The sequence below is a fragment of the Ochotona curzoniae genome, unplaced genomic scaffold (assembly GCF_017591425.1).
Source record: "Ochotona curzoniae isolate NIBS_2020 unplaced genomic scaffold, NIBS_Ocur_1.0 contig_64, whole genome shotgun sequence".
NCBI lineage: Eukaryota > Metazoa > Chordata > Mammalia > Lagomorpha > Ochotonidae > Ochotona > Ochotona curzoniae.
The window spans coordinates 30,506,063-30,532,229 of NW_024466502.1; the positions used below are offsets into that span (position 1 = coordinate 30,506,063).

At 37.4% G+C, this 26,167-nt stretch overlaps 1 protein-coding gene and 1 non-coding gene across 6 annotated transcripts in view; both read left to right on the top strand.

Annotated features, from left to right (window-relative positions):
* PCDH9 (protocadherin 9) overlaps positions 1-26,167 on the top strand; it is a 797,306-nt gene that overhangs the window by 554,005 nt on the left and 217,134 nt on the right. The window lies entirely within an intron of this gene.
* Positions 1,079-1,182, top strand: LOC121163794. The gene has a single exon (XR_005884955.1). It is a non-coding gene; the product is annotated as a U6 spliceosomal RNA (small nuclear RNA).

A 26,167-nucleotide genomic window follows, 5' to 3' on the forward strand; every position in this document is an offset into this window, starting at 1 on the left:
TTCTTTCATAGACAACACAATTTAAATCTTATTAGGTAACAGTGTTTTGCCAAAAATGAGAAAATCTTATTATTTTCAGTAGCAAGATTTGGTATATGTAATATGTGAAAATAATGGACATTTAGGTGGATATTTGTAATATGAAATTACAGATTTTATTAATGAACAGTATATATCCACTAGAGTGATTTTTGCTTTTTTTCATTTTTGGATACAAAATATACAGTCATATACCTCGGGAATTTTTTCATTTAGTTTTATTAATTTTCCTTAGGTTTTGAGAACCATGTGTTCTATAGCTTCCTCTAAAGATTGTTGTTTCAGAAATATCTTAATTTAAATTCTTCAAAAATGGCCATAAGCATTTTCTTGCTTTCCTCCTTAAAATGTTATATGCAGTAAGGTCAACTATATTTTTCTTCCTAGCCTTTTCAAGGATACTCTTCAATACTTTTATTTCATTTTTACTTAACATAATCGTAAGTGTCACAAAGGCAAGTCAAAAGATACTCAGGAAGGTTTTTGTTTGTTTTTAAGATTTACTTATTTTTATTGAGAATACAGATCAGATTTATGGAGAGAAGCAGAGATAGAGAGAAAGATTTTCCAGTCACTGGTTGACCCACCAAATGTACACAATGGCTAGAAGTTGAACCCAACTGAGTCCAGGAGTCAGGAACTTTCTCCAGGTCTCCATCTGGCTGCAGGGTCCTGAGGCTTTGGGGCATACTCTACTGCTTTCCCAGGCAATAATCAAGGAGCTAGATGGGAAGTGAAGCTGTTGGGACACAGAACCAGAACCCACATGGAATCCCAATGCTGGCAAGGCGAGGACTCAGCCATTGATCCATTGCACAGGACTCGATACTCAATAAGCTTTATAATCAAATTGCCATCCAAGAGTATTTTGAGTTCTTACTTAGTTATGGGTATTTTTATTTGGGATTAAAATTCAAAGTATTTAAAATTTACTAGGTAAGAGATTAAGTAATCAAATAAAATTGAAGAAAACACTGAATGTTGGGGTCAAGCGGAAACACTAGATCTTTCATATTTTGCATTCAAAATGTAAAGTGGTGTATTCGCTTTAATAACACATGTACTGAAGTTGGAGTGATACAGAGAGTAGCATGGTCCTTGAACCAAGATGATATGCAAAGTTGTGAAGTGTTCCGTATTAAAAAAAAAAAATGGTGAAATGGTGCAAGCCTGTTGGAGAATGCATTTCACCAAGCCTTACGAAACTGTCTGCATTCACACTCTTTAATTGCATTTTTAGTCATTTCTATAAAAATAGAAAAATTGCTTACATGCAAACCTATATAAAATACTTAAGCACAGCTTGATTAGTCTATAAATTCCTGTACAAGTGAATGTTTCCATAAGTAGATTTCACAAAAGAGTATTACATGGCAACAATAAAAATACAAGTGTTGCTACAATAAACCACTGACAAATCTACAGGGAAATTTGTTGAATGTAAAAAAAAAATCATATCCCAGAAAAATACTATTTAAAAATATTCTTGAAATTGTAAATTAAAAAAAAAGATACATTTGTAATTATTGGGGTCTAGAATGGAGCAGCTTGAGGTGAGAATTACTAGATAGCTTTGTAAGAAGTTGAAACTCTCCAGTACTTTCATTGTTGTTTAGGAGACATGAACTTACAAGAAAAAAATGATTTTTGTGGAAGAAATATGTAATACACATAAACACACACTTGAGTACTTGTAGTAAAATCGGGGGATTCTGAATGGTAACATGTTTTGCAAATGACAATTTAACAAAAAGAGCTAACAAAAAAATCAAATAAAGCAAAATTTCTTCATGCATGCGTTGAGTATGCATATCAAGTCATTTACAAATAATATGAGGAATGTAGAACTTTAACCTCTCATTTCTTAATATATATCACTTCTTTCTTTCAGAATTGTGCTCACAATAGATTTTTGTTTTTTTAAGATTATTGTTTTTAATTGGCTGCCATGGCCGGAGCTGTGCTGATCCAAAGCCAGGAGCCAGCAGCTTCTTCCAGGTCTCTCACAGGGGTGGAGGGTTTTTTTAGATTATTGCTCTGGACCCAAGTATCCTAATGCCTTAAGTATTCACTAAATTAATGTGCTTATAATTCTTAATCTTTATGGAAAACTGCTCAGAATTCTACCCTTTAAAATAAAATTGTCCCAACTGGAGACCATTATGCTCAGTGAAATAAGCCAATCCTAAAAGGACAAATGTCATATGTTCTTTCTGGCATAAGCCAACATTCATGCAAATTACAAAGCAAATAGATATATAAACATGTATATAGATATATTTCCTTAGACAGACTCTAAAATGGAGACTAGCATACCAGTAAGCAAAGATATAGTGCAATATGCATCTCATCCCAAATAAAAGGAGTACTTCAAATGAAATCATTAAATGCATCTTGATAGTGTGATACTAGATTTTCCACCATCTTCAGCACCTACAATGCCATGATTCACTTAAATGGCTGAATGCTGGACTTCTGACTGTTGCTAAAAGCCTATACTATTGTAAAAGTATGGGAGAAACTGCTGGTCTGGTAAAATTGACAGGGACAAGGGAGATGGAGGGGGAATTCTTATTTCTCAAGAATATATCATGGGAAATAATAATAGAAACAAAAGATTTAAAAAATGGTAATCTGACTTCTCCCATTTCTATAGTCTAGGAAGTGCATGTTTCAGATATCAACTGATGGGGGTCTCAGGAAAGTCTCTCCTGCTGGTTTGAAGCCATCCATCTTCTATGTCTTTGTATGTCTTCAGAGAGAAAGTTCTGATGTCCCCCTCACTTTTTGTAATCCTGTCCAAAACTGTTTTATGGGGGGACTCTCATTCTTATGAGATCATTTATGTTTTTTCACCTTCTCATAGGTTTTATCTCAAGTAGACACACTACGACTCACACCTTCAAAATAGGAGTTTGGTGCAGACACAAGCGTTTAGTACATAACAATTGCACTCTTTAAACTTGTCTCTTAAACAGTTCTTTAGGCTCGGAGTGTAGGCAGAGGGAGATAGAATAGAAGCTAGAAAACTTTTTAAAAATTAACATGTACTTAAGTTAGGCTGGTATTGATGCGTTTATATCTGCTTTATGTAAAAGAGTTCTAAGCACAGATCTAATATCAATGTCTGTATATCTCCAAGGATAATTACTTGTCTCTTAAAAGTCTCTGGCAGTAATATCAATTAAATTTTCTTTAAAATCATAATTTTGAGAGTTTTCAATAGCATTTTCTGTTTAGTTATTAAACCTGGTGATAAATCCTGTTTCACAAAATACTTTTCTTGTCCTTTTGGTCTGTTATGTAGAAGATGTAAATGTAAGGGCTTAAGAGAGCTCTATGTTTTAAGGATCATGCATTTGTGTTGTAATATTATTTGTTGAGGTAAAAATATTGATGTATTACAAGAAGTATGAGTTTATTCAATGTCATGAAAATGAAATTCCTTGAAATATTAATTGAAGGTCAGTCACAGAATAGCCTTCAACTGTAATGGATGAGAAAGAGAAATAATTGTCAGGGGAAAATGAGCTGCTTCAAAAGCAATGTGAACCAAATTTTTTAAAATGGTCTACCAATACCATGCATTATCTTGAATTCCATTTCAGTATGGTAGTGCCACACATGTAACCTCTATCTAGGAACAACTGCATGAGAAATGACTGGAAGTGTAGAGTCAAATGTTATCTTGTATAACTCCCAACATGGCACTCTTCATAGAAAACCTGGTAATGTACCCTCTGGAGGATACTGGCTAAAAGTGAGCTGAATTATAGTAAATTAAGACACACCTCCAAAAAAGGATTAACATCCCAGTGGAAAAACTGAATTTAGGAACTTTTCAATATGGAGTGGAAAATTTCTCTTTTTCTCATTTCTCTTATATGTCCACCATTTATTTTTTCTGGATGTTTCACATGATATCACAGGATTTCTTATGAGCCTCTAGTTCCCTTTGATAATATATTCGTTTGATTATGTTTGTCTGGGAGATGCCAAGATAGTCTCCATTAACATATACCATACTTCATTTTACTTTTAACATACAATTTAAAAATGCAGCAAAAATCTGACAATAATTATATTGGATTCCTGCAAAATTAAGGTAGTCTTTCAAGCTATGGCTTAACTGGATTCTAAGAAGAGCAGTTAATTCCTCTTTAGAACAACTAATAACAGACAAAATCATTCTATCTTACCAGTGTTAAGACCCTTAAAGCCAGTTCCTTAAAAGATTTTTTATTGTTGAAGAAGTACAGATAAAAATACAGTATTTTTTATAAACTCACTTTACTTCTCCAGTTGAAGTTTTATTTACCTTTGACTGTCTAATTGTTTTGCATGATAAGATAAATGATCTATTCAGGCATCATTGCTATTTATTATGAAAGGCACATATATATAGAAAACAAAAAGCATGAATAACTGCTTTGTTGATGGAAAGGTAGAATTGCATTAGCATCTTGGATTCTTTTATGGAAATTGGAAACTTTTTCCATTTATGAATACTTACAAAGACCCTATATTTTAATGTCTGCTCTTCTTCAAAGGTTTCCATTGGTTTTCTGCAGGCTGTGTATCTGAAGTGAAGCAATTATTAGTTCATTGCCTTATGAAATGAAAATATCCATCCAAACTATCTTTTCAGTGGAGTGGACTATTAAAAAGCCTATTTGAAGATGGTAGCAAATTTGAAGGTTACATAAAATCAAGTGACTCTCACTCAAACACTGCCTTTTCAGATTTTAAATGTCCTTTCAGGGGAATAGGCATTTATAGTGGTGTAGAATGCCCATGTTCAATTCCAAGCTCTGGGTCCTCATTTCTACTGGTACAGACCCTTGAAAGCACTGATGGTGTCTCGAGTAGTTGGGTTCCTGCCACTCAGGAGAGATACCAGATTTGAACCACTGATTCCTGGTTTTGTTTCCACACCAGCCCTGTGTATTGTGGGCATGTGTGCAATGAACAAATGCATTAGGCACTGCTTCTCTTTCTCTCCTTCTCACCCTCTCTCTCTCTTTTCCTCTCTCTCTCTCTCTCTCTCTCTCTCTCTCTCTCTCTCTCTCTCTCTCTCTCACACACACACACACACACACACACACACACACACACACACACATTACAAAATGTTTTCAAGAACTTTCCAGGATTGTTCTACCTTGAATATCCCTTAGAACTGTCTCAGTCTCTAACATGATCCATACTTTCTTCCCAACTCATCAAAATCCTGCCTTCTCTATTCTGTCTCTCTCTCCCTCATTCTTTCTCTCTCTCGCTCTCTCTCGCTCTCTCTCGCTCTTCTCTGCCCTAGAACAAAGAACAGTACATGAGTTTAGAATGCCTGCAGGCAGAATGGAGTAGACTCTTGCCAGCATTTTATGAAACTTTAGCTTTTTTTCCCCCTAGCAGCTTAAAAAAATTATTGTTATTATTTCCAAGTGAGGAAATATGGAAACAGATGTTCGAACAATGAATCGGTTGCCACTTTACATTTTTGTATCAACCATTTTAGATGAGATGTATAGAAAGAGAGAAGAATGGATGTGATTATCTGCCTCTTTCCTTAAGCAAGCTGAGTCTGGCCAAAGGATTTTATAAAGAGATATGTGTTCTTCATCAAATAACATTTCTCACCCCAAAAGATCTTGAAACTAAGTAGGAAAATGTTGAATAATGGAATTGCCTGAAGATGAGATCACTCACTTACTTGGGAAACATACAGCGAAGTGTGAAATCTAAGATGGAGATGAATGCTATACTTTCTCTGTGTTAGCATTAACAGCTGCTCTGTGAGAACCTGCTACCATCTCCAGTTTCTACAAACCCACGACTGAGAGTTCATCCCAGGACTTGGTTTCACTGTACTTTCTAGGTTTTCCATATGGTTTTTCTTTAAGATACTAAGGGTATACATCTTGAATGCAAAATCCCTTCAGGAAAAATGGTGGAACAATATTTGCCAGAGAAATAGGTAATTATAATTCTGCAATTGAGTTGCTATGACTGTATACATAATTCCACGATGTTCTGGAATGTTATGTTCTGATTATAAGGGTGAAACACATTGAATGTATGGAAGAAATACGATTTCAGGCTACAATGTCAGGACAACAATTTGCCATACAAAAAATCTTTTATCTCTACAACATCAACCATGAATGAGAATATGGTATTCAGAATGGGCACTTATTGATCTGAAACAGTTAAAAGAAGCACAAAATTTATGATATTGTGTTATATTTCGATAGCATCCTGAGGGAAAAATTGTCTCCACATGGCATTTATAGAAAGAAAAGAAGTCATATCTCTGTGTCTGAATATAAATCTTCCATTGATCTCTGGACAAAAAAAAATCTACAAAACATCAGAAATTAAAAAAAAATACATCTCTATGTGCATGATGTATCTGAGTGAGTTTAATTTCAGATTTGCATTTCTGAGGTAGATGAAAGCAGTAAAAAAGAATCACTTGTGGGAGATTACTCCCTCATGACTATATTAGAAATAAAGTGAAATGTGTTGGAACTTCAGCAACCACATGGAATATTTTATGACTAACATATTAATTTTAGACATAAAAAGTTAGTGAAGAAAAAAATCTCCACAGTATTCCTTGTTTCGAACGGGCTGATGTTTTCAAGAGATTTATGATTTTAGTCAGTTAGCAACGTCAGCTGCAATGACCTTCTCACTCCTTGGATATTGTTCTGTCTGCCATGTTTAAGAACTCGATTAAAATCTTTGGTAAACCCTTGACTAGAGGTTTTCAGATTTCACATTGGAAGTCCTGGAAAAAGTTATCGATGCTAGTTTTACTTTTACATCTTTCAATAAGCCATGAGAGTATAATCTTAATTGCGGGAAAAGTAAAAGCAAAGATTGTACCCCACCCCTGGTTTATTGTAAGCAACACACTCTCATTTTACAAAGTTTGATAATCTTCAAAAATGTTTTCGATTGCTTTAAAAGGTAGTGTTACAGAGAGAGAGCTTCTGCTCCTCCATTTGCTGTCTCACTCTCCTGAGGGTCACAAAAGCCAGGGTTGGGGCAGGCCAAAGCCAGGAAATTGAGGCTTCATAAGGATCTTCCACATGGGGACAGTGTTCCAAATTCTTGGACGATTGCCTGCTATTTTCTGAAGCACGTTAACGGAGCTTAGCCCAAAGTAGAATAGCCAAGGCTCAAAGCACTACCCATGTGTGATGCTGCTACCTTGGGAGGTGATTTTATGCTCTATGCCACAATGCCATCCCTACAACTGTTTATTAAAAAAGAACAACGTGTCAGGCACACTTAAGTCTGTAGAAATAAAAAGAGACCATGGCAGACCATACTACTTATAAAGGAGTATGGTATGGGAAGGGTATACCTAACAATAACTACAAAAAGACCCTTTATACATGTGAATATTTCAGTTGTGCAAAATGCCATGATACAGTTCAACTAGGTAGTATGCAGGTAAGCTGCTGGTTTATAATGTCTAACAAAGGAACCTCTCGCTGAGAGATAACATGTAAACCAAAACTTTAGTAGAAAAATGCAAAGATGGGAGAATGATTTTGGCAAACAGAGATTTCCAGATAAAAGGCATGAATATCTTAAGCGTTGAATGGTTTGACTCATAAGGAGAGTACCAAAAGCCACTGAGGGTTGGCACAACCTCAGGCTGAAATTGCTGAGTAGTCGGGGAAGGACTGCGGTTAGATCACGCAGCACCTTATTCTTAAAATAAGGAGTTCAGGTTTTATTTTAAACAAGAGGACAAGCCATTGTGCAGCTTGAAGAAAGAAAAAGGCAAACTTCCATTTACAGTTTTTGATGAATCGCTGTCAGTAGAGTGTAGAGAATGGATTTTTTTTTGAGGCCAAAGCTGAAGCAGGGGAAGAGTCGAGTGGCAACAGTGCTTGCTCAGCAAGGAAACTCTGGTGTTCACTAAAGCACAGAAGGCTCAAAGTGAGAGTGGAGTTATACAGGACGTGGATCAACAGGATCTATTTTGGAGGCAGAAGCAACAGGTCTTGCTGATACCATTAATTTTTATGTAGGAAGGGGATAAAAAGAATCAGAGGTGATTCCTAGCTATTTGGCTTCAGAACTGGGGAAATCATGAAGCTGTTTGGAGTTGTGAAACTTAAAGAAGGCAGGGACACGCTTACAAGAGTGCATGGGAGGAATCAACAAAAGTTCTATTTGGATAAGAAGATAGAAAGGAACCTATAGGACACCGAAGTGATATGTCAGTCTCTAGAGAGTAAATCCTCAGGTATGAGCCATGTCAAGCAAAATCTATGAATGTTAAGTAAACTCCATAGAACTCATGAATTCAAGTAAATACAAAGCTTCTTAAAGCACCTGTAAAAAAAATTCATATTTGGTTTATATTATTACATGTAAATATATTATATACAAATATTTAGTATATTATGTAATGCAACTTATGAACATACTATGTGTTGAATATGATCCTCATATAAACAAATATACATACACATCCCTTTAGATTTTATAAGTAAGAAATGCATAGTGTAACTTTTTTTAAAGATTTATTTTAATTTTATTGGAAAGACAAATTTGCAAAGAGAATAAGATACAGAGAGAAAGATCTTCCATCTCCTGGTTCATTCTGCAAGTGACTGTAGTGGCTGGAACTGAGCCGATCCACAGCCAGGAACCAGGAGCTTCTTCCAGGTCCCCCATGGGGGTGGAGGGTCCTGAGGTCTTGGGATGTCCTCTGCTTCTTTTCCAGGCCACTAGCAGGGATCTTGATGGAAAGTAGAGCAGCCAGGACACAAAATCAGTGCCTCTATGGGATCCTGGCACATGGAAAGTGAGCATTTACCCATTGAGCCATTGTGCCAGGCAACATAGGACTACTTTAAACTGGCAGGTTTCTTTTATTCTCTAATATAAGACAGTTTTGGAAGCCCTTTTGAATTAGTTGCACAGGTTTCTCTGTAAATTACTTAAGGGAAACAGCTTTGCTCTGAACACTCTATTACATCTGATTTATGAACTCGATGTGTGTCTAAAAATGAAGACTTTATTGTGTGAACAACAAAATTCTACGTGTTTGATTCAGGAAAAAAAATATTAGGAATGACCAAGTGATGACTGATCATGATTTACATTTTACCTTGAGTCTGGATAATGTTCTTTGCATCCTTCTATTAAATGACGCTCTATGCTCTAGTAATGGTTCTCCTGATGTATGCATTTCCTAGACTATATAATATTTGATTTCTCAACTAATGTTGAGCTATATTTCTCTAGGTAGAACTGAGAGGAGATGAATCGAGGTAAAACTGCTAGTATTTGAATGATGTGGAAATTAGTTAAGATCAATATTCCAAATTTTATAGAAGATTTAAGTGGTGAAGAGGATAGAAACTCCATAACGCCATTTCATTTTTCAAATGCCTGCAATGACCAGGGCTGAGATCGAGGCTGGACACTATTAACAAGAACACAACCCAGGTCTTCTTCATAGGTTGCAGGGAAGCAACTACTCGAGGCTTCACCACTACATCTTATGTCTGCAGTTTCAGGAAACTGGGACTAGGAGCCAGGTCCAGGTCCTTGAACTTAGGCAGTTCAAAATGCAAAATGAGTGTCTTCACCAATAAGTTCATTTTCTATACCAGGCATCATTGATTTCAAAAAAGTATTTTAAATTATGGCTTTGAGTTGCATGTTCCCTTTGAACTCTTCAATATAACACTATATTCAGCCAACTTTATTACTTGACCATTTATTTGTATTTAGGTGATAACCTGTTTTGTTGGAACCCATATTTTACCAACCACTGAGTGACAAAAAAAAAAAAATGACCAAGTGTAGAAGGCAAATATAAACAACATTCCAGAAAAAGGCCAGTTTTGTCATTGGAAATGGTGAGACAGAAAACACAGAAAGCTCAATATGTGCAACGAAAGAGGAGGCAGGCCCCAGAAACCAGTATTTTGTAATATGTTGACCTCTCATGGCTAATGTATTGATGCCTCAGGCAGGAGGTTGATGTAGATAAGTACATCCCACTGCACACCAAAGAGGAGCCTGTCTCCCCCATGGAATTTGACATACAGAATGCTGAGGGTATGTCAGAGGGACACAGATACAGATTTGGAGCAAAACAGGAAATAATTTTCACATTGAGGGTGATAAGCCTCGCATATGCATTAAAAGCTCTTTGTTGGTGAACAGGTGTTCTATGAAGCCACATTTTAAAATGCTGTCTTATTTATTTGAGGGAGGTGTTACAAAAGTTAAGAGACAGCAAAGAACAGAGAGAGGAGGAAAACAGTGGAGAAAATCAGAGTAATCTTTCATCTGATGCTATATTCCCCCAGTCTCCACAACAGCCAGGACTGAGCCATGTTGCAGCTTAAAACCTGAGACTCCACTTGGCTCTCCCAAGGTTGCAAGCACTTGATACATCATCCACTGTTTTCATAAGTGCATTATCAGGGTACTAGATTGATAGTGGGATAGCCAGGACCTGAACCAGTGTTCATATGGAATGCCGAAGTTATAGGTGGCAGCTTGACTTGCTGTGCCACAACACTAGCACCCTGAAGCCATTCTTAAAGGGGTGCAGTAGAGACCTTTCTCAGTGTAAAAAACAGCAGCATTCTGATAGTTGATTCCTCTTCCCCTTCCACAAATGTAATTCTATTATACATTGACTGAGTATGTGAGAGTAACCGAAAATATTGTATGAAGTCAACCAAGAATGGACTTAGCTTTGTATCTGTCTCCATTTTAATTATGATCAACCTTTCCAGTTATTTCAACTTAACTTCTGTGAACTTCAATCTCATAGTAATAGAGATATTATCTTCCCTAAGAGATGTGTAAGATTACATAAGACATTTGATAATTAAATGCAAATCATAAAGCAAGCACACCAACAGTATCAAGAGCCAGTTTTCTGAATTTGTGGTCATAGGAAAGAGGTGATGAGAGACATGCCTTTTTGGTAACTTACATATTTCCACAAAAATGTTTGTAGGTTCCAAACTTGTACATTTTGAAAAAAAAATGAACATATTAATAATTAAGACAGGAAATAAGTCAGTGAATAAAGAAGCTCATTTAAAAAGAAAATGATTCGCCTGAGAATTCTCTACCCGTGTGATCATGAATACCCACAATGGAAGCAACAGGTTTCAAAGCCATTGCGCAAGGGCAATTCCCTGTGCGATGTAATTTCCCACTCCTTGCTTTTTGATGACTCTTCCTGGCCCTGCCCATCATGTCATCAAAACGCTGTGCCTGTCAGCTCTGTCCGTGAAGCACGGATTACGAACTCAAGTACTACCAGGTAATGATGTCTCACTTCATTGAGAAAGCCTTCCATTTGGTTTACAGAATTTCAGTTTCCTTAATTAGAACGAAACACAATCCTAGGAACAACTTATAAAATAAGCCATTTGAACCTTGGCCCTAAGGAGTCTTCAGAAGCACATTTTTGCTTCTGGCTGAACGCTCGCAGAGTGGTCTGGGGGGAATGCAGCGTTTTCCAGACTAAGCGCATAGTCGGCATCACTGAGTTCTTTGACGCTGCGCGCCTGCCCTCTCTGCTTGAGGCGCTGACTTTGGCAATTGCTCCAGAGGAACTAACTGTGGACTAGGGCACTTTCTGAAAGTGTCAAGGAGGGAAGAAAGGCTTTTTTTTTTTAAACTTTCTGCTGTGCTAAAGAGGACTTTGGGGGTATTTCCTTCTTCAGCAACTCTTTAATTCTCCCCTTGTGAAATATCTATGTGTACTTTGCAAAGAATGGAATCTCACCAGAGGCCTTCTGCAATGACTGAAGAAAAACCTCCATAGGCATCAAGTGCAGCATGACATGCCTTCCACTCATTCCAGGGCAGCCACTTCTCACAAGCACTGGGCTCTCTTTGGACTAGGGCAAGGTTTTCTTGTCGTAATTTTTAATTTCAAAATTTAAATTTGTGTTACTAGTTTGTAAAATGAGTTCTCCACGCAAAGCCTTTTTAAGTAAGTAGACATAGTTTCACAACATGATGAAGCGATTTGGTTGAACAATAAATGAAGCAGAGGCTCCACTGATTTGCTGTCATTCACTTGCATTCCTGGAACAACATTCTATCATTCTCTGATATTGACCTCGGTAATTGGAACAAAGTCTTCATGGATACTCTTGGGCACATCTTCTTATTCCCCAGGCAATTTTGTGTCTGAGAATATCTCTGTACTTGTATCCTTAACTTTAGCTCTAATCTTGTTTTCTGAGTCTGTAAGCACTTATCATATTAAGAACAGGCCAGATTTGTTGTTGTTGCTGTTTAGGCTGTCCTTTACTTTTTTAAAAAAAAAAAGATTTATTTATTTATTGGAAAGTCAGATATACAGAGAAGAGGAGAGACAGAGAGCAAGATCTTCCTTCCGATGATTCACTCTCCAAGTGAGCACAACGGCCAATGCTATGCCAATCCGAAGCCAGGAGCCAGGAACCTCTTCTGGGTATCCCACACAGGGGCAGGGTCCCAAGGCTTTGGGCTGTCCTCGACTGCTTTCCCAGGCCACAAGCAGGGAGCTGGATAGGAAGTGGAGCTGCCGAGATTAGAACCAGCGCTCATATGGGATCCCAGTACGTTCAAGGAGAGGACTTTAGCCGCTAGGCCACGCTGCTGGGCCCTGTCCTTTACTTTTGAAAATTGCTTGATACATTTATATGGAAATTCTGTTATATGTAGTGAAAAAGCAATTCTGTTTCCTGTTGCTGTAAAGAAAAAGCAATATAAATTATTGTTCTATTATTTTTTGATTCTACATTGATGGGCAGCTGCAAATAATGTCTCCCTGAATTTTTCTAATTTTTAAACAATATAATACCTTTAATAAAGGAAGTAATTATAAAATATAAACAGGTGAAGGACCAGAATATAACTTCATTTTCATGTAACGGTGAATATCATGTGAATTAGAAATTTTCACTTTTTTAAAGTTTAAAATAGTTTACAATGTCATCTGGATTTGTCAAAGAAACTTCTAACTGCAGATTTTGTGCATACAATAAACAACTGATTTGATGCTGTGATCATTTCAGTGACTTTCATAGTTTATGTACAAATACATTCTCTATCCATCTGCTGGACATAAATGTATTCTCCCCTAATCCATTTGATTGTGCAAGGGTAGACTACTTTCTCAGCGTAAGTCTCTCCTCCATAATCTCATTGATAGGCTGTTTTGCAATTTGTAAAGCAAAATTAAAATCGACCTGTAATCTGTTAAAACAGTGCTAAGCACTCCATCTACCATTAGTTCCGATAACTCCTTTATCTCTGCAAAGAAGGCAAGGCTCTTAAGTATCGATCTTAAATAACAGAACATTGCTGCCCTTCTTGTTTTACCTAGTACACACTCAAGTTCAAGGGTTTTCTCCTCTTTGTACTTGGTGGGTGTTTCCTTTTTTTTTTTTTTTTTGCTTGCTGTTATGACATAATATGTTCTGCTGTCTGCGAACAACATTACCGAACTGTTTTTTGTTCCTATGGAATAATTACAGTTACAGAATTTTTCTAAACATAGATCTATACCACACAATGTAAAATCATAATTTGATATTTCATATTCAGGGGTTTTTGGTGCTTTATCTGTTTTTATTGGAAAGTCAGATTTATAGGGAGGAGAGACAGAGAGCCCGCTGATTCACTCCCCAAGTGGCCTCAAGGTGCTGTATTAAACTGCTTTCCCAGGCCTCAAGCAGGTAGCTGGAAGGGAAGTGGAGCAGCTGGTATACGAAACCAGTGCACATATGGAAATCTGGCACATGCAAGGCGAGGACATTAGCCACTATGGTATTGTGCCAGGCCCTATATTCAGTTTTATTTTAGGTTATTCATGAATTGCTATTCAATGTAGACAAGAATTGCAAAAATAAATTGTAGATTTTTTGTCCCTTGAAAATCTACCACAAACTTTACAGAAATAGCTTTTTTAAAATTTTCATTTCACAATTACATCTTCTGCTGGATGATTTTTAAAATTATGTTCATCCTTTCTTGTCTCAGCAATAAGAATGAATGCTAAAACCTAGAAGAGAATAAAGTTTTTCTTTATCATAAAATTGTGCTTGTTGTAATTAATCCTACCAAGACGATTCTAGGTTGGTTTGAAAAAATATTCTAAATCCAGTTTTTCTAACAAGGCAGTTTTTAACTCTTATGAAGGTTCTAAAAGATAATTTTTATGTTACTTTGCCAGATTCACTACTCAAATATTTTCAAAAGCATTTCAAAATATGACTTATTTTTACTAAATTATAAATGACTGCTAACTAATTTTTACTTTAAGTTTTGTATTTTAAGACACTGTGAGGTGCACTAAGACATATTTCATATTTTATGATGTTTTAATAGAAAAAATCTTCAGAAATCGTAAGTAATAAATATAAAGATTTTGTTCTAAACACATCAGTTGCTCTAAAAAATTTAGTTCTAGTTTTAAATTTTTAAATATTTAATTGTGTCTGAGAAATGAATCAAATTTTTGCTATTTTTTTAATGTTGTGACCTATTCTATATGAAAGTAGAAACTAGCTGTGTTGGGAATACAGTGCATCCTACAATTTCTCACCTATGCACATAGAAAAACATTTTCCACCTTAGTACTTGGATGACAAACTACTTTTATTATAGTAGGAAGTTGTTCCTGGTATCTTACCTATGTTAAGGGCAAAATATACATGGAAGTTAATTTTATCATTGTGTATATGACTTTTAATCGAGTTTGCCTGTAGTTCTTAAAATTTGTTTTTAAGATTTATTTGTTTATGATTTTCAAATTTAATGATATATTTTGCATCTGCATCTAGTGGTAATTAAATAGTTTTTGTAGAATACACCAGGTAACCCTTTTGATGATGTGTTGTCTTGTGTTAAAATGTTTCTTTGTTTTAAAAGGCAAAGAGACAGAGGTGTGACAAAAAGGCAGAGAATTGTTCCATCTACTGGTTTACGTCCTCTCTGCTTCCAAAGCCAGAGATGAAGCATGCTCAAATTTGTAGAAAGGAACTCCATGAGGCCTGCCACATGGGTGGCAGCACCCAGCAACTTAGCCATCACCTGCTTCCTGTCAGGATGTGTAGTAGCCTAAAGCTGGACTTAGGCATAAACTGAGAACCAAGCCCAATCACTCCAAGATACAACTTAACTTGGGGTCACTCTCATCACTGTGGTTAAGATTATTTTTTTTTCATCTGTTTGAAAGACAACAAGGTACCCAGAAAACAGGACTAAACTAGAATGTATTTCAGTTGTAGGCATAGCTTAGTCATGATGTGGCAAAAATAAGTCTAATTTTAAATTCATATGTTGTTTTAGATGACAAAAGCAAAATAAATAAACATGTAACAGGTCTTACTCTAGGTGACCTATCAATTTTAACAAGAAACATCAAGATGTGAATTCTACATGATATTTAAGCTGTTTAACATAAATATTATGGTAGTATAAACAAAATGAGAACTTTATTACGCACATGAGATTTCAAGTGCTTTCAGGAGGGACAATGGAAAGAAATAAGGCAAATTTGAAGAAGAGTAACAATGATAAGAATAGATTTAGTGTGCAATTTAGCTTCTGAATACGGCCACCGCTCTGCTGATGAAAGGAGACCTATAAAACTGCTATCTAGGTTTTAAACATTCATGACTCAGTGGTTCCATTAACCATAGTAAAGAATCAATAAATACAAAACCATTTGGTTGAAAGTAGTTTTTGTTTCTGTGAAATCTCTCCTTTGTAACCAATGCAAAGTTATAAGGACATTCTATCACATAATTAGCAGAAGAGAACCATATTTTGTATATTAAGCAACTATGTGTTGTGCTATATCCTTTGTATTTTAATAAGGCTATCATTTTTTTTAAACCTGTCATACACTTTAACATGCTAACAGGTTAGTTTTCCTCTAATTTTTAAACTTATTTTTATTTATCTGTTTATAAGTCCTGGGTTTATAATATCCAAAATGTCCATTTGGCTTAGCAGTGTTGAACATGATGCTCGTATCACATTTTGGAATACCACAGTTCAGCACCCCGCTGCTCTTCTGACATCAATACCTTGCTCATCCAAACCCTGGACTGCAGCGGCGACTCCAGGGCTGGATTCCTGCACCTGCTACCGAGATTGGCCTTAGAATTCCTGATTTCCATCCCAGCCCAACCTAGCCGCGTGGGCATTCATGAAGTAAAGAAAGTAGTAGGTGAGGTGCTAACTCGCCACTTTTTCCATCCCTGCTTATTAAAATAACTAAACTATGCAAGATTAACATGAATTCATTTTTATTTTTAAATCATTTTATTTGTACATGTATCATTGTTTTTATTTTCTTTGATACAGTTTTGTAGGTATAAGGTTATCTCGCTCCCTTTCCCATTTCCCCTCCCAGGATTTCTCCCATGTTATCACAGCAGTAATATCCTTTTTTATTGCAAAATCAGATATATAGATATATAGAGAGGAAGAGAAACAGGCAGGAAGATCTTCCACCTGATGATTCACTCCCCAAGTGGCCACAAAGGCCGGAGCTTAGGCAAACTGAAGCCAGGAGCCCAGAGACTCTTCTGGGTCTCCCAAGTGGGTACAGAATCCCAAGTCTTTGGGCCATCCTTGAATGCTTTCCCAGACCACAAGCATGGAGCTGAGTGGGAAGTTGGGCTGCCTGGGTTAGAACATACTTCCATATGGGATCTTGGCATGTGAAAGGAGAGGACTTTAGCTGCTAGGCCACCGTGCTGGGCCCAGTACTAGTTACCCTGAATAATATTAATATTATTAATATTAATTGTTAATATTGTGCTATTTAATAATTCATGGCATACTTAAATTTAGAAGAAATCTTTAATACTATGTGGCATTTACTGTCTATATGCTCTTTGCAGTTAAAAAAATACTAGTAAATTAGAAATGCATTGTTGCTTTAATTCTTTAAAAACTTTGTTTTTTGCAATCAACTTTTTGGAAGATTTTTTTAAAGATTTATTTTCCTTGGAATGTCAGATTTACAGACAGAGGAAAGACAAAGAGAAAGATGCTGATCAGAAGCCAAGAGCCAGGACTTCTGAGTGTCGCCTGTGGGTGCAGGGTCCCAGGGCTTTGGACTGTCCTTGACTATTTTCCCAGGCCACAAACAGGGAGCTGCTGCCCTCCCAGGCTGCAGGCTGGGCACTGCCATTTGGGGTTCATGCGCAAAGAAGGCAAGGACTTTACAAGTACACCACCTATCCGGAAACATTCAGAAGATATTTTAATTGGGTACTCAATATGCTACAGAGAATATGTTATAAATGTGATAGCTAAAATGATAGCTGTATATTTTATATCTAGAAAATAGGCATTTGTTTAAACTTACGTTTAAGGGTTAAAGAATACTTTTGAGGTGCGTAGGAAAACTAATTACTATTGATTAGCAATTGACTTAGCTTCTCTGGAAGGGTTATTAAGGTTCCAAAGCACAGAGCAGAGTGTTATAAACAATGTTGGGTTGTCCCCAGTCTGTCTTGGGCTAGCTATTTCTTTGTTCGAAATGCTCTTTTGACATAGCTGGTGCATCCTGGAAGATTTGATGTAAGGAGGAATGTAAGACTAAAGATTGCTTCAGCATTTGAAAAGAGACTGCTCAGAAAAGTCCACAAAGCCATGTGAATTCTAAGAAAACAGAATGAAATAATTATAGCAACCACCAAATATTACTCATTATATATACAATTACTTTATGAAATTGAGACAGTTCATATAGATTTATATCATTAAAATGAAAGTGCAAACAGCTCCAAAATGTGTAAAAATGAGGACTTTTGCCAATTGCAGGGGAAATTATGTTGTATATTGGGTAAAAAATTGACATGGAATATCTCCTGATACCTTCATAATGAATTTCCATGTTTTAACACATATTTGTGTAAACCGCTGGCTTTCTTTCAAATCACATTTCTGTGTGGAGTGACACATATTTTGTGCATTAATATTGTTCCAACATAAATAATCAGCTTCTTAATTTGCTCAGAAGCATTCCTCTTTTTGGACACAGCTGCCGAAACTCAATCAGTTAAACATGTAACAAATATATATTTAATAATCATATGTATGTGTAATGTTAAATATACATATATCACAGATATGAATAGGTAAACATTATGCATTAATTTGTTAAACTTAACTGAAAGCTTAATTTGTTCTAAGAATTACTAATTCGACCAGCCAGTAATCCATTTTAAAAATGAATTTCTGGGCCCGGCGCAGTGGCGCAAATGGTTAAGTCCTCGCCTTGCACGCCTGGGATCCCATATGGGCACCGGTTCTAATCCCGGCAGCCCCGCTTCTCTTCCAGCTCCCTGCCTGTGGCCCGGGAAAGCAGTCAAGCACAGCCCAAAGCTTTGGGACCCTGCATCCGCGTGGGAGACCCGCAAGAGGCTCCTGGCTTCGGACCGGCATAGTATCGGCCCGTTGCGCTCACTTGGGGAGTGAATCATCGGACGGAAGGAAGATCTTCCTCTCTGTATCTCCTCTCTGTATATCCGCCTTTCCAATAAAAAATAAATCTAAAAAAAAAAAAATGAACTTCTTGGGCCCAACACTGTAGCCTAGTGGCAGCAGTCCTCACCTTGCATGTTTATGGGTCTCATGAGGGCATTGGTTCATGTCCCGACAGTTCCACTTCCCTTCTAACTCGCTACTTGAGGCCTGGGAAAGCAGTTGAGGACTGCCCAGACCCTGCACGTGCGTGGAAGGCCTGCAGGAAGCTCCTGGCTTCTGCCTGCAGATTGGCTCAGCACCAGCCTTTGCCCCTGCGTGGGGAATGAATCAGTGTGTGGAGATGTGTCTCTCCTCTCTGTAAACCTGACTTTCCAGTACAAACAAATTTGTTTTAAAAAGTGGCTTTCATTCCTGTGGTAGTCTATGAGCTAAAAATCGGGGTCACATGGATGCACCAGGGACATTTTATTGCTCCAAGTTAGTCCATGGCTTTGTTTTGAAATTTGACATACTTTACAGCAAGTGGTTCTCCCTGAATTTCTTCTTTCAGATAATAATAAAAAAAGTAGCCTCTGAACATCAGCATATTGATCTCATTACGCTGATTTTGAAAATAGGATCTTTCCTAAACAGTGTTATTAAGATCTTATGGATTTCAGTGTATTCAATATCTGACACTGGTTTCTTGGTGTGCATTTATAGAACTGAAAAACTTAGGATGAGGCAGGCGGTCAGAACATGAGGGACGCTGGGACAGACATCATGCTGTGGCATTGGGCTGTGGAACTGGGTCAGGCATTATCAGGGATATGTTCCACTGACACCTCGGAGGGAATGACAGTATCCTAATTTTAGTATCCTACTTTGCACATCTGTGATGAGATTCTGAAGGAAAACTGCAGAGTGCTGATAGAAAAAGGGAGGCAAACTGTAGAATGAAGACAGTAAACATTCAAAAGCAAATATTGAGTCTTGGAGACTCCAGGAAAATAACTCGGAGGGATACTAACCATGGCATTTTCCCAGAAATAGACAGAATAAATGTGGTAGTAGAACAGCCTGCGATGACAGGCTATTTATAACTCAAGGATTAGTAACAGCAAATTTACACAAAGAATAGGTATTTGGTGATACGTGCCTGATATGACTGCTCTTCCAAGGACTCTGGAAGTCGTAAATCAAAGTAACTGTCTGTCCCAAATTTAACAGGTTTGAAAACTAAGAAGAACCAAGGCGACTGTATTGTGGATAGTCAAATTAAGCCATGACTCGCACCGTGGAATCCCATATCCAAGTGCAGGTCCAGGTCTGTGATGCTTGGCTTCGAATTAAGCTTCCTGCTACTGTGCCTGAGAAGGCAGCAGAAATGGTTCAAAAACCCGCACCACAGCCACTCACAGGGGAGATCCAGATGGAATCCTGGCTGCCGCTTACAGCCTATCATGGATATAATTAGTCTCTTTGAGATTAAACCAACAAATGCAAGATACTCACCCTTGCCCTCCCTCTCTACATCCTTTCAAACCTATTTATTTCTTTGAAAGGCAAAATAGGGCTATCTGTGAAAAGTTGAAAAGGAATCACGCTAGTGACTGACAACCATGAGCGCACATCAACATTATTTTTATTTCTGTCCAGCCTTGTTTAGAAATAGTCATTTTACTTTGAGTATTCAGTAGCAGACACTACAAAAAATCACACATATAATCACATAATATGCATCATTTCTTTCTTTCTAAAACAGAAAAAAGCAAACATTGATCATTTGTCCCTTGAAAATATCATATCATATCATATGACTTGTGTTTTTGCTTCACTTCTAAGGTGGAGACATTTTCTAAGATAAATAAAACAAAAAAGGAAAACTTCGTAATCTAAAAATGCATACCAATAATCAATCTTATTCTCGTAGTTTAAATTATAGCTTTATGGCTTGTTTCTCCCTGAGACCCAGCTCAACTAAAGGGCCTTCTTTACCACTGAGACATCAAAATTTGTTTGCACTCTCTGTTAGATATAGCGCATTTGGAAAGTTAAGAATTGATTAGCTGTTGCTATTTGTGTAACTTAAATTCAACATGGTTCTAAAACCATTTCATTTGTGTCGCTCCTTCCTCTCCGTTTTCCCCTATGTTGTCGCCTTCTTTGTGACTCTCTCTAATAGGGAGAGAAAGCCCAGGGACAGAGGAAGGACATGGGATTCACAATGCCCTTTCTTCCCCTGGTGAGCAGAGCTATGAATCATATTCTTTGACTTCTCTGTACTGAAACAGGTTGTGCTTCAAGGCTTTCCCTGTGGAAATAAAAATAAAAATAACAATTCACCCTCCCTTAGGTGGAGAGGGCTGAAATTGGATATGATCCTTTGGGATCTGAGCAGCAAGGCCATCTGACAGAGGGTGCACGTCATGTCAAGGTAATGGCACTCTTAGCCAACACAAAGTGAAGTGTTTGTTAGGAGAAAATCTAGATGCTTAGAAAACAGGAAATTTAAAAACAATTAACTGAAGGTGTCAAGAGCTTGAAACTCCAACCAACAAGCTTGTGATAGTAGACTAACCACATTTCTGAAAAGGTCATGAATTAGTTGTGCCTCCTCTCAATTGGGAGTGACACCCAGGGACTAATCAAACGAGTTGTTGTAGAGAAAGCAGGAGCATTAGTCCACAGTATCATTCGTAATGTCGTAAGCATTCAGTATACATGTATCTCCAGTGTGTTTGCGAATCCCTTAAGAGGTAAAGAATGACCGTTCCTTGATAAAAACACCGAGCTGTTTGGTCCACGTCATCCCTCTTCCCTCCAACAACCGCCTGTTAGTTAAGATGAGGCTTAGCTGCAGGAGAAAGAAAAGCAAAACCAGAGACATAAATGGTGAATCATCTTTTTAATAATAGTTCAGGGCTGACAAAATAGTGGAAGCTATTAGCAACAGAGGCTTCTGTCCTCTTTCTCTCTCTCTCTCTCTCTCTCTCTCTCTCTCTCTCTCTCTCTCTCTCTCTCTGTCTCATTTTCCTCCATGGTGATTTGCCTCAAGATGACTCCTCACCAAAGGAGACATTAGAGTCAGAATGGTTGCAGAACAGGCCAACCCTATCCTGTAGGCATGTCTGCTTCCAACCCTGTGCAAAGTCTCCAGCCTCAAGGAAGACTGCACAGTGTATCATGCTGGCCACATGCTGAACCCAACCATGGATTTCATGGCACAAAAAGAAGAAGAAATTTAGAAAGAAAGCTGAAAGTCTCTGTATCTCAGAGTAGTTCTCATATACATTCTTAATATCTTCATTGTTCCATTAGGGTATTGTGATGTAGCTAGTGAAACATAGTTTACTACAATCACACAATTGTACAAAGCTCACCAGGTTGTATCACTCTACTCCAGCAGTATCTTTATAGGTATCTTTGATTAATCTCTCACAGTACCTTTCTTATTATTTAAGATGTATTCATTTTCTTTGTAAAGGCTCTTAGCCATTGAACCATTGTGTTTGGCCTTCAGGGATTCCCCTCTACCTTCCCCTCCCCCTCCCAATTTTCTCTGTATAATTACAGTAGGATAGTCCTTCAACAACAATAAAAAAATATATTATTCTGCCATTTGAGGGTATCCTGACATTATAGATAATGGTAAAAGTCCAGCATTCTATTGTCCTCAACTGTTTTCCCAGGCCACAAGTAGGAAGCTGGGAGAACAATTGGGGAGGAGGTGAGGAGGGAGAGTGGAAAATCCAATGCCTGTTAAACTTTGTCGTAAAATAAAGAATTAAAAAATTTAAAAAAAGAAGTGGGGCAGCCAGGACATGAACCAACATCCAAATGGGATCCTGGTTCATTCAAGGTGAGGACTTAAGCCACCGACTACGTTGACGTGTCTTTATTCTTGTTTGTATGGTTCTGTTGTTTTTCATTGTTTCTGTCATATTGGTCCATTAATGGACATTTAAAGTTCTATGTATTTACTTATGAAAAGTAGAGTAAATGACAAAGGGAGAGAGGGGAGGGAGGAGGAAAAAAAAGATAAAGAGAAAATAAAGAAAAAGAAGAGAAAAGGGAAGAGAGCCCAGAAATAGAAGGAGGAGGAGAAAGATTTTAAATCAGCTGGTTCACTCCCTGAATGACAACAGCAAGGACTAAACCAAAAGCCAGAATATTGTCCCAGTTTTCTTCATTAGTGAATGAGTACGGGCCCTGAGGCCATCTTCTACTGCCTTCCTATGCACATTAGCAGGAAGCTAGTTCGGAATCAGAGCATCCAGAACTCAAATCCATCTCTAGTATGAGATGAAGGCCTCACAGCAGTGGCTCTGCCAAAGCTCTGTGCCACATAACTTGATTTCCTGGCTAGAATGAGTAAATGGCAACACGCTGGAAAATCCCCTGTCACATGTAATTGAAGATTTCAATATTAACAGTTTTGAGTGTCATTTTGGGGTAAAACTGGAACTACGTGCATGTTCACATGAGATTCTTATTCGAATTAATAGGGAAGATTAAATCCCCAAAACAAATAAAAGCAGGATTTAAGGCACTTCTTTCCCACAGTGAAGGCAATGCAGAATGCAATCAGCCTTCTGCTCGTGCAGTTTAGTGGAAACTGTGAGTACGGTTACCAAAAAGGCAATTCAATTAACTTAAACCTCCAAACAATTGCTTTGCATACTAGATTGATTTAAACAAAGAAAAAAATCGATTACAAAATAAAGAATGTAAGAATATTGCTTTGCTTCGTATTGTTTCCTGTTAGGATATGTAAAACCCTCAAATTAAGAATAAATTCTCCTAAGACATTCTTTGTTCTCCAAAGTCCCACACAAAGAATGCAACCCTTAGTAGGATATAAATACTAAGCGATGTGTTTGTTAGCAATTGGTGCCTATAATTAACAAGTGATTTCTTTAAAATTATCAGCAGAGTTTTATTTATATGAAGCAGATATGAAAAATGAAGCTGAGGACAGAAGTAATTCCACAATAGTAAGAATGCAGTTTATAAAATTATAAAAGCAACATTTTAGCAGATACAGTAACAGAAAGCCATGTGCCATAATTTCAATGGAGATAATTTGGGTTTGAGCCTGTGTTGTGGTATGCAGAGTAAAACAACTGCCTGCAAAATCAGCATCACATTTGGCCTCAGTTTGTATCTCACCTGCTCCACTTCCCATCCTGTTCTCTGCTTATGGGCTTGAGAAAAGTACCAGAAGATGGCACAAGTGCTTGGACCCCACAGCTCATGTGGGGGACTTTGATGAAGAACCTACCGCTTAAGCCTGGCTGAGCCCTGATTGTCATAGCCACCACTTTATCAAGCATCTTATCCCATCTCTCCCTCTGCCTTAACTGACCTTGAAATCCACAAGTGCACCTTTAGCTGGGCAAGGGAAGAATACACTAAGGTGAATTTTGTCAACCACTGGACCCTGGGAAGATTCCCTGAACCTTGCAGAAACAAAACCAAAAATTTCTTAGAATTATAGAAGCCACTTAAGCAATATTCTTGGAACATTTTTCTCTACATCAGGGTTCCTAGGATGACATCAAGTGCCCAATCCCTGGGAACTGCTGTGGTCCAGCTCCTAGGGCAGCCCCTTCTGCTTCCTCCCACCCCCTGCCACTGGATACAGGAGAAAAAGGAAAAACAAAGGAAGCATTTGATTTGTCCCACTCACCTGCTCCCATGCCTTGACCCTCCCACCTTAATGAGTGGTCCATATGAGCTGCATCCTTCCTAACTATGTAAACAGCATCAATCATAAAATAATTGAATTTAAAAAAAAACTAAAGAGGCTTGCTTTTGATTGCATTTCTAGAATTCATATTGACTAACTTGACATATTTTAATTTGCATCTGTTTAACTAATCATCAAAATCTACTGATAGTCTCTGGCCTTGCCACGCAACCTATAAAGCCCACGGTTGCTGGTTCGCATGCCAGCTGCTCTAATTCAGACCCAGCTCCCTGCTAATTCCTTAGGAAACCAAGTGGAAACAGCTGAAGTGCTTCTTTCCTTGACACTCACATAAAAGATGAAATACTTGGACGCTGGCTTCGTCCTTTCCTAGCTAAAACTTTGGCCAAGAATTGTGACAGAAGTTAAGGAAATATTGGCAGAGACGTACTCCCTGTGGTCATGTGACCTTGCTGTTAAAACAGGGCTTTAAAAATCATGCACATCAGAATTATAAAGTTTATCTATATCTGAATAAGAGGAAAGGAATTCAGTAGCCATGCATTTCTACCCGTGTCTAAATAATGAATTAGAGACACTCATATGTTCTCTACATGGAGTGAATCAATGAATGAAGTACAGTGAACCAATGGGATGGAAGAAGCTGTCAAAGTGAAGCCAGCGCCACCACATGTAGGTGTACTGACAGGTGCAAATCACCTCTGTCACCAATGTGTCTCGTCCTCTGATTCCTTACAAAGTGTGATTCAAGTGTGATTCAGTTCTTGGGTTTTGCTTGCAAAGATACTAAAACACATGGCTATGTGTCACTTCTGTTTTATTTGTAGTATTTATGATATTTATTATATAAAATAAAAGCCATTTGTGGGTCTGATGTTGTCGCAACACAAGTTAATCTGCTGCCTGTGATGCTAGCATATGGGTGTAAGTTAGAATTCTTATTGCTCCAGTTCTGATCCATTTCCCTTCTAATGCGCTTGGGAAAGCAATGAATGGTGCCTGAGGTTCTTGCACCCCTGTATCCTTGTCAAAGACCCATATGAAGCACTTGGCTTCTGGCTTATGCCTAGACAAACTTTGGCCATTACAGCCATTTGAAGAGTGTGTCAATGAATGACTAAGAGTCTCAGTATCTCTCTCTCTCTCTCTCTCTCTCTCTCTCTCTCTCTCTCTCTCTCTCTCTCTCTTTGTGCCTCTTTTTGTCTCCATCCCTCTGTAAATCTTTCTTCCAAATATATAAATAAATAAATCTTAAGAAAAACAAAAGAAATGTTAAGAGGCGCTTTTTTTCTAAATGTTCAATTAAATTTAATTTGATTGTTCTTTTCCTCCTTTACCTTCCTTAAATTGAGTAGAGTAAGTTTGCAGGGTACATGTTCATTTCTCAATATGAGAGGACTTCATGATTTCAACAGATTAAACTTAGTGTTACCTAGTCATTTTGTTTGCATTCCATTTTTACAATATTTGAGGTGAAAATTATATATACTGATGACTATTTCATTCTGCCACCCAGAGATGTGAAAGAATAATGTGTCAGTGATTTTCTGCAAATAATGTGCAATTGATTAAAAGTAGTTAATATTCTTTCTCATGAATGCTATTACGTTAACGAGTATGTGAAACAGAATAGAAAGAATAATTACCAATGCATTGGGAAGTACGGATATTCTGGTCTGCACTCAATTCTAATTGAATTAATATATGTTTATTCTGTTTCAGGTTTGATTTTATGATGTAAATTCACACTCATACACTTTCATTAAAATCATAAGAAATAATTTGCTAGATCAAAATGACATATAACTAATTTTTTAGATTTTTAAGGAATCATCACGGGAAAAAAAACCTGCAGGGTAAATCTAAAAAAATATTAAATATTTCAGTAAAAACACACAGATCATATACATAGCAGTTTATCTTAAG